The sequence below is a fragment of the Triplophysa rosa genome, linkage group LG8, assembly GCF_024868665.1.
Source record: "Triplophysa rosa linkage group LG8, Trosa_1v2, whole genome shotgun sequence".
Taxonomy (NCBI): Eukaryota; Metazoa; Chordata; class Actinopteri; order Cypriniformes; family Nemacheilidae; genus Triplophysa; species Triplophysa rosa.
Genome location: NC_079897.1, coordinates 19,487,723 through 19,498,452, shown reverse-complemented (window position 1 = coordinate 19,498,452; position 10,730 = coordinate 19,487,723).

Below are 10,730 nucleotides of genomic sequence, written 5' to 3'. Positions count from 1 at the left end.
GAGAATAAAACACAGACATGTTGAGGTTGTTTCTGAGTTTGAATCATTGAACAAAACAATATATAATGTAATATATTTTAATTTCACTATTGATTAAAACAGCTAAAACAAACCTAAACTGGTAGGCTGGGTTTAGCTGGTCTAGCTGGGAGGGCAGGCTGGTTTTAGAGGGGTTTTGGCCACACTCCCAGCTTGTCAAGCTGGTTTTTATGGTCAGGCTGGGAGACTATTGGCCCACCAGCTAAACCCAGCCTGTCCAGTGGTTTAAGTACATAATATCTATCATTGGGGAGACTGATTTTTCTGTCGTCAGACAGTTTCAAAGATAAAATACTCTTTTATGTATCAGGTAAAACAGTTACAGTAAAACATTTATATGGTGAAACAAATAATACCACCAAACCGTTCAAATGTAAAATATAAGTACAGTAAGATTGTGCTTTTATCTACCTTAAAGAGTACATAACATGAGATCATGAAAATTACATTTCATGCAGTGTGTAATGTTGCCGTGTTTTGATAGTAAGCAGTCTGCCAAGTTGTAAATCTGAAGATGATTGAATAACAAAGTTATTGGCTTGGAAAAAAGGGAGCCGACTCTGAATCACGCAAACGAGTCGTCCCTAGTCCGATTCGCGAACCGCCGCGGATTTACGTCACTATATAGTCCCCTCCTACGTTTTGCTAGGATTTCCCGCGAAAACGTCTCCGGTTACTGTCGTAACCTCGGTTCCCTGAGAGGAGGGAACGAGAGATTGCGTTAAACGCTAGGGGAATCCCCTTCTCTAAACCTTACTGAAACCTTATTGAATAACGCCAGTAGAAATGAAAATGTAACTGGCCAATGTGGTCCAAGACGGCGCTTAGGGGCGTGGTCGCCACCCCTATATATTACACCGTCTGGACCACATAACCTCAGAATCTTATGACTGAACGTTACAGCGCGATGATCTGAGCACGTGAACACGGCAGTTTACGCAATGTCTCGTTCCCTCCTCTCAGGGAACCGAGGTTACGACAGTAACCGGAGACATTCCCTTTCAAGAGAGGTCTCTCAACATTGCGTGAAACGCTAGGGGAACCGTATAAAATAACGCCGTGAGAGCAGCAAAGAGCGGAAGGCAGCGCTCTCCCAACATAATCACAAGGCAAGTGTGAGGGAAACCCCTCAGCCAATCAGTGTAGCCGCAAGCACGAGCATTAAGCCCATTGCATGCCGCCCAAGCGGGAGCCATCAGAAACGGTTCTATGTTCGGGCAAAATGCATAATTTCCGCTGATGCAGTGGGCAATGTGTTCAATCACGCCGTGAGAACAGCGAAAAACAGCTCGACTTTAGCAGAGCTAACACATAACGTGCACCACATAACCCTTGGCAGCAGCACACAGCACAACTCTCACTTACGGTGCACACCTTACATAGGCTCTAAGACTATTGGATACGCATTCTGCTACGGAATCCAATCAAAACGCTCAGAACTCTGGGGGATACCATAGAGCGCTAGCAAGAATGCTATGCCACTACACGGAGCAGGTTAGCAATACACATAGCAGAATAACAAGTATAAAAACGGCAAGTGCCAGGTCCGAGCAAGGTAGAAACAAACCCTGTATATTAAGCACAGCCAGCAATATAGAATAAATAACACAGGGCCGAGGCAACCGGTGTACATAGTGAGGATGGAAACAGGTGCAACCTGGTATGTTTGCATCCCCAAGCAGTAAAGACAGTGACGGTGAAGGACACGGTCACATACTGTATAAGACATAGGCTCACGCGAGTCATAACCGGAATCGCGAACATGCAGTCATAAAGCACAGGCTCGTGCGAGTGATAGTTGGGGGTAGGACCGCCCCCTTGACCGCCTATACGACCTAGCTGACACACACAGCATAGTCAGACAGCTAGTATGCTCGCTGCTGCAGAGCACTGCACAAGCCGCCCAAAGCACTGCCTGCAAGTCACACAAGCAAGCTGCTAATAGTCGACGTTGCATGAAGCGGTCGCGTAAACCCGCAAGCTCAAAACAGTATATATCAATATATACGGTGCATGGCGAGCGACGGCTTCCGACGAGGCCATCCGCTAGAGCAAAATGCAGAGAGCATACCATTTGCGCATGAAATGGCATTTAGAGTGATGGGCACATAATCATGCGGTCTGCGTGTGACATACTATCACATTCAACCTCCTGCACGGAGAGCGTTGTAAATCCCATATGCGTAAAAACAGTCAGGGTATTGTCGTGACAAAATCGATCGCCCAATGTAGAAAGAAATCACGAAGACCAAGGAGCCAGGTTTCAAGAATTTCAATCTTTATTTGCTCGAGCAAGCAAAGTGAGACACACAGAGTTCATCTGAAGATGTCCAACGAATACATATCTGACTCCATCTTTTATACAGTAACCTCAAGTTGTTTTTCACAGTGTTAACCAATCATGTTTCACATGATATCACCTTCTACCAATCAGGTTTCACATGATATCACCTTTTTTATTAGTCCATCCTCTTTTTGAGTTTCCACCATTATATTTCAATCAGGTGTCCACCTGCCACAGTTATATGTCAGGCTCACTACATCAGGATTTAATCGTGGCGAAAACCTTTTGAAGTTTTTAAAAGAAAAACATATACATCTCCTTTTAGCGGGCAGATGTATATCACAGTGTCATTTTACTAAAACCTTTTTTTGCTTAATGTAGTTTTTATTATAACAAGCTTATGGTTAAATCCATACCGTGCAACTCTAAAAGGAATACTTCAAACAAGATAATATTGAACACACTAGTGTTCACGACTACTGTCTACTTTTGTGTTGTAAAACATATACTTGAACCAACTAATGTCTACCAAGTGTGTGTGCTGTATGTGTGATGCTATGCAGATGCCTGATGGTGCTGCTTGGAGCTCACCCCATGAGGCCCATAGCTTTTGTTATATCAGAGAAGTGCATAAACTTATAACTAACTTAAATGTATTATTTTATATAAGAAAACTCAATACTATAATAGAAAAACCACCATAGTATTTACACGGAAGCCTCTTCAACAGCTCGCATGCATCAGATCGACCAGAGGGAGAGCCAGTACTCTCAAAGCAAAATCTTAGGCCGGAGAAGAGGACAGAGGGTGAAGGGTCTCTGCCGTTCTGTTACCCTCACAGATCTGAATGCCAGATCGCGCTTCCTACTGAACGTTCATGCATAAAAAGCAGTGATAGCCGTGACAACATCCATATTAGAAACAGTATGCTGTAGCACTCTGGCCACCGCAGTCATAAGGGCTTACGTTAAAATGTCCGACACGGGACAGTGCACCTGGTCGTAGCCATTCATAACGTACTATACACGCACTCAAGAGCACAAATTAAGAGCATGAAAACACCTCCTAGAGGGGCTATCATGTATACAACACGCGTCGCGACAAAGCGACCAGTCCTCGTCCCCACACACTTCCCACACATGCCAATGTACAACTCGGAGTTGGGGTGTTATTCGAGTCTATCGATTCAATAGGAACGGCTAAAGAGAAGCGGTGAACTTAGGGGTAGGGGGAACCATTTTGTATAAGCGGAAACGGCTAGCTGGCACTCGGCTAGAGTACTATTAGCATATCCCCTACAGGTGGCCTCGTGACAGGGAGAAAAATAAACGCAGTGCGCGATCTCCTCAGTCGCGAGCAGAGACCTCAGTAGCCCACGTGAACCTTCACAGATGAGCTCGAACCAAGACTGAGTCTGGAGAGCGTGATCATATGTTTACATCCTTGTAAACAAACATGCTTTATGCTCCCCACAGCAATCCTCAACAGCACGCGAAGGTAAGTGAAGAAGAAAGATTATGAGGATATGTGATCCAGACGGTATAATATATAGGGGTGACGACCACTCCCCTAAGCGCCGTCTTGGACCTCATTGGCCAGTTACATTTTCATTTCTACTGGCATTATTCAATAAGGTTTCAGTAAGGTTTAGAGAAGGGGATTCCCCTAGCGTTTCACGCAATGTTGAGAGACCTCTCTAAAGGGAACTTCACTCTTCTCCCCCAAACACTGCAGCTCATTCGCCTCATTCGCGGTATACCAATCACAGCAGACTAGACCATCTGACTGTGGCGAGGGGGGCGTGGTTCAGCGAGGTCTGCAGCGGGAGAGAGAGCTGGGAGACGAGCGGTGAGTAAGTGGGTCAAGTGCAAATGACGAACACCTGCGTCTTGTTTCAGTAAGGGCGTGGAGAGACCGCATTTAAGGACCGCGACGACAGAGTGGGATTGAGAGAGAGACGGACTGCTTACTGGCCTTTGTGTAGAAGCCCTGAGGAACGGAAGGAGCGATCTTGGAAAAAGCAACTATCGAAAGACTGTGTTAGATACTTCCGATTTAAAGGCGGTGCTAAGTGAACACCCGTATTTGTACACCCGTTTTTCACACCCAGTTTTGTTAATAAAGCCAGTAGCAGTCCAGCCAACCTCGTCCTCTTCCTTCCTATCTATTGAACTCGTTACACTGGTGCCGAAAACCCGGGAAGGAAGCAGGAGGGCCACCGCCGTCATGCAGACTTCAGCGACTACGCCATTTGCATTTACAACACCAGGCGCTGTTGGACCTGAGGACCAATCAGGAACGCCGATTCCAGGCGATAATCCAGGCTCAACAAGAGGACCGCGAGAGGTTCCGGAGCTGGATAGATCAGGGGGTTCAGGCGGAAACGGCAGCCCAAGCAGCTACCACCAGGCTACTCCTGATGAACAAGATGTCGCCGGAGGATGATCCAGAGGCGTTTCTCGAGATTTTCAAAAAGACCACGGAGACCACTGGCTGGCCACGAGAGGAATGGGCGATGCGTCTGCTGCCGTTACTGTCGGGAGAGGCGCAGCTGGCTGCCCGACCGCTGCCCGTGCAGAACCTCCTGGTCTTCGACGATCTCAAGAAGGCCATCCTGCAGCGGGACCCTTTGTGATGGCCCAACAGCTCCGGGACTCCTGCCGCAAATGGCTGTTAGCTGAGAAAAGCGACGTCGACACATCATCGAGCGCGTGGTGCTGGAGCAATTTCTCACTCGGCTACCCAGGAAGACGGCCGAGTGGGTCCAGTTCCACCGTCCGACGTCGCTGGACTAGATGGTTGTGTGCCCCGGGGTTAGCGAACTTTATGAGTTGTTGGGCATTAAATCGACACACGATTTAACACCAGCGTCTTTCATCCACAAACAGACGGTCTGGTGGAACGGTTTAATCGATTCGTAAGTTCGTTCACGAGTACGCCAAAAATTGGGATAAATGATTGGAACCCCTCTTGTTCGCTGTGCGGGAGGTCCTGCAAGCCTCCACGGGGTTTTCCCCCTTCGAGCTTTTCTACGGACGCCAGCCCCGAGGGGTTTTGGATGTCCTGAGAGAATCTTGGGAGGACGGACCTTCTCAGAGCAAGAATGAAATTCAATATGTCTTGGACCTGAGAGCAAAACTCCACACACTGGGGCGGCTGTCCATGGAGAATTTGCTGCAGGCCCAGGACAAGCAAAGCCGGCTGTACAACAGGAGAACCAAGCTATGAAAATTTGTACTGCGAGAGAAAGTGCTTGTATTACTCCCAACGTCGAGTTCAAAATTACTTGCGAAGTGGCAAGGGCCGATTTAACTTCCGATTTAAAGGGGGTGCTAAGTGAACACCCGTATCTGTTAAGTTTTGTATCTATTTTGATCTTAATAGAGCCAGTAGCAGTCCAGCCAGCCTCGTCCTCTTGCTTCCTATCTATTGAACTCGTTACACTGGCCAATCACATCAGACTAGTCCAAGTCAAGTCCAAGTCCAAAGAGGTTCGAGTCCAAGTCAAGATCGAGTCCAATTGAGACAGTCAAGACAGAGACAGAAACAAATCATGACTACAAGACCACATACTTAACTATTGATTATTTATGTGATGCAAGAGACAGCATATCTTCTATTCTAAGATAATCATTTTCATTATTGTTTGTAATCATCAAAAAGCAGATAAAATAAGGTAATATTATTTACTTTAGGTATAGCACTAAAGTCACAAAATCGAAGTGTAACGTCACATTTTTTTTATTGAAGTGTAACCATCCTATTCTGCCAATAGAAAATGTAACAAATAACCAGAAAACACTTGAATATGTTCCCATTCTTGAACTTATGACTTAGTGTCCCCCAAAGTAACCCAAACCCCCCCACTTTTTTATTACTTTTTAAGGAACTTTTTAACACCTTTGTGTGTGTGTGTGTGTGTGTGTGTGTGTGTGTGTGTGTGTGTGTGTGTGCGCGCGTGCCTGCCCGTGCGTGTTCGATAGAGGAGCCACCAGAAAGAGCAGAGGCCCCACGGCTCGTTTGAATGATTGTTGCTGTCCGGTTCGCGCCGCGGACGAATCGTTCATTTGAACCGGTTCTTTCTTTTAAGTGAACCGGTCGAACCAGTTCACCTGAATTGTTCACGTTTAGCATCTCCCGTAAACACTTAATATTACCTACAAATTAATTCAGTTCTTCACTTTCTGGCGTGCATGACAGTCCCGAGGACTTGAACCAATATACCGGAGTTATTTAGTTACACCAACAGCACACACTGAACTGAACTGCTGTGTGAAGAGAGAACTTATGAGCACGCGCGGCTCTCGTTCTTGAGTCGAGAGTTGGCAACAGTTTTCGGATCATTTGTTTTCGGATCACAAGAAGCATGCTCTATCAATGTTTTGTTTTGAAGGAGAAAAGAAAACATATATCGCTGGACTCGATCGAGACCGACTAGAACATTTGGCGAGATCATGACCAAGTCCGTGACAAGTACGAGTGCAAATACCAACGAGTCCAAGACAAGTCCGAGACCATAAAAAACAGTACTACAGCACTAGTACAAAGTAAATAACGTTATTACAATAGCAAAAACCGCTAACGTAAAAACAGTTTTAAAATGAGATTAGATGATTCACGTCCTCTCGGAATTATCGGAAATATGCGTTTCCGAGGAAAAAATTGCACATGAACGCCCTCTGATGTCACGTTTCCCACTGGGAAGTTGGGAAATAACTTTGATACCCGAGTTCCCGAGATGGGCGGGCCTTACACAATCAACATGGCGGATAGGAGATGTGAGAGAGATGATTTATTTTTTCTGCAACAGCTTCATTGCCTTGTCTTGTCGTTAAATGAGTACATATTTACATACAGTATATGAATAATAATTTGAAGCATACTGTATGTTTTATACACTGCCAAAATATCATGTATTTCACCAATATTGCAGAAGCTGACTAATAAAACTATACTGTAGGATGTACGTTACAGTTGAAACTATTACCATATAACATTTTCCCAAGACACACACAAGCATGAATCTGGCGTCCTACATTCTTTCCGACAACAAGCACCTGAACACAACCAGCTCGGAATCATGACATCAGAAGTGGGAATTACCAAATTTCAGAACATGTACCTACCTGTCCAGAAGTTACCATGGCATCATCTTTGAAACCCTTGACTCCCGTAGTAGCTCCCAGCCAGGGGCGGCCTGGCCATCTGGCGTACCTGGTGTTTTCCCGGTGGGCTGCTAACGTATGGGGCCGGAACGGAGGCGATGGCCGCTAATTTATGGGGCCGTAACGGACGCGTTTGCCGCTAACGTATGGGGCCGTAACAGAGGCGTTGGCCGCTTAGACGGACGTATTATAAATGCAAATGCACGCAACGGGAATGCAAAAGACACAATCCCCCCACCCCCGTCGACAGATTTGGTGGAGTGACGATTCGGGCCTAAAAATGCCAGGGCTGAATTTTCTTCCCAGTCCAGCCCTGCTCCCAGCATGGAAAAGCAACACTAATTATAATCATACCCACCAGGATTTTCCCATTTTTCACACCCATCTCGTTGAAACCTCCAGAACAAAATCAGGAACAGACCAAGCGGGAAACCCCCAGAAACCCTATGGTGGTTTTTCTATTACAGCATTGGGTTTTTCTATTACTGATTGAGTTTTTATATGAAACAATGCATTTAAACTAGTTATAGGTCTCACACACTAACACAGAAAAGGCTATGAGTCTCATAGCAAAAAGACTATGATCTCATGGGTCAAAGGTTACAGGCCAGGTTGAACATCAAACAGCACCATAAGACATCTTTCGCACGCAAACGCTTTGAGCACACACACATATGCATTCTTCACACGAGATCTGGTCTAAAATGCATGGTAGTTTTTGAAGTACATGTAAGCTAGGGGTAGTAAATGTCAATATGACATACAGTACATTCGCATTTTAGAGATGGATGTATGTGTCTTTCATACAGTAGCAACTGACAAAATGACATACATCTACATTTTAAAGATGGATGTATGTACATATATTTTTTAATCCTTTAAAAGGTTTCGCCACAGTTAAAAGTTAACGTAAGAAGTTTGATATATAACTGTGGAAAGTCAAAAGAGGATGGACAAACAAAAATAAGTGATGTCATGTAGAACCTGATTGGGAGAAGATGATGTCAGGTAAATATGATTGGTTTAAACTGTGATAACGACTTGAGAACAGTGTATAAAAGATGGAGTCAGAAGTGTAATTGTTAGGCATCTACAGATGAACTCTGTATGTCTCACTTTGCTTGCTCGAGCAAATAAAGATTGAAACCTCTTGAAACCTGGCTCTCTGGTCTTCGTGAATTCTTTCAACATTGGCTGATCAACTTCTTGCCACGACAACCCCTGCGAACCGACCCACGGGCCAAATGCGGCCCACCAATCATCTTTACCTGGCCCACCTTAACATTTCAAATAAGTGGAGAGACTTTAAGAATGGTGTTCTTTAAGAAATCCTGAGACGCCACGCCTTTGAAAGTCCAAAAAGCTGCTACATTCAATACGAAAGTAATTCCCGTGGCTCATAACGATTGACGTCTTATAAAGCGATTTGATCGGTCTGTCCAAGAAACTTAATGTTATTTGCAATGTTATAATCGGCAATCCACAGCCACAGCAGGGATGGATTACTGACCAAGCCAATGGGGCCAGTGCCCAGGGGTCCTTGACTAGCATGAGCCCGAGGGGGCCCTGGGCTTCACGGTTGCGCCATCCAGTTTGGTACAGAAAACCCAACAACAATGAAAACAAATGTTTATCTATGTTTAATATATGGGTCCCAAAGCCTATACAAGGCCTATGTGGATACCCTGTAAAAAAAATGAAATTATTAACAAATCATGGCAACATTTGCTTTTATGTTACTTTAACCAATTTTGCATAATAATTGCATTTTTTAAATCTTTTGCTTGATGATTTGATGTTTACAGACGGTCATGACTCTTCACAAAGGAGACGGAAACTCAAGTGCAGGTGAATGGGGTTTTATTAAATGTCCACCAAAGGGTATAATCAGTCCTCCAGACACCACCGAACCAGTCCTCAGAAACCACGAGAGTCCACGGGGAGAGACTCACGGGAGCGAGCATAGGACCGCTCCGGGAGATCTTACCCCGCGGAGGGAAAGCATGAAGCGGGGAGAAACCTCGACCCAAAGATTCTTGAGAGATGACCACTGGTGGCGAGATGCCTGGTAGAGGAGAGCCAGAAGAGAAGACCACTTGGTGGAGAGATGCCTGGGTGAAAGCCGCTGAGAGGTCCGGGACGCCAACAAGAACTAAGGGGGATAAACAGAACTAGAAAGCAAAGAGACTAGGCATTAGAGACTATACGAGGAGAATACAACTAAAGAGGAATAATCTGTACTAGGGAAAACAAAAAACTATTATGCTATGGCTCGGATCGGCTCGGCAACAAGACTAAGGTTTGCAACAAACACATGGTATTACACTCACAACGACCTGACACAGGACAGTAGGACAGAAGGACAGAAGGGAATATAAAGGGAAGGAAAACAGAACCTAAATGAGAAACAGGAAGGGAGAGAGAGAAGACAAGGAGTAAAGCAGGTGAAAGTCATAAAGCAAACGAGAGACAGGAGTGGAGATAGAGGAGACACTGATTAGAACAGGTGAGAAGACTGAAACAATAACGAGTAGAAAAACAGGGTAATGAGGGGGCAGGGTCACACCACAATTACAGGTCACATGGCAGGCTGTCAAGCACACCATGTGCTTACAAGAAACAAAACATCAACACAAGAAGGGAAACAAAGTCACACTAAACAGGAACGCTGACACAGACATGTGTCAAAGGGGCATTTTATGGTGAGAAATCATTTTTTATTTATGTGATTCATTAAATAGGTGTATATTTGATAGTTAATTAAAGACGTGTGTTTCATACGCCTTAATTTGGTCCATTGTTGATTTTTCGCTGTGTAGCTAATGTTAGACTTCTATAAACCGTGTAGAGATTATTTTTAGCGTAGCACAGGCCTGACGCAGAGCGAGAATGCTTTTAATATTCATTATCATCTTAACTTTCACTTTATATAACTGTGAATGCGCAGCAGGAAGGGAAAGAATGGAAAAAATTGTGGGAGGGGGGCCCTTGGAGGTAACTGGCCCTGGGGCCCTTTGAAGTCATAATCCGTCCCTGAGCCACAGGTACAGCCACAGAACAGTTGCAGAGACCAGAAGTTAGGCATGTAGTGCTCCCTTTATGCTGATTTGTCTAACATATATCAGACCTTGATAATAAATAAATCGCTCAAAAAACAATGTTTTTGTAATGTTTGTTTTCCCTGTTTTTACATCTCCCAGTAAACCATGAAGAAATCGGACAACATATGCTACTTTTGTTTT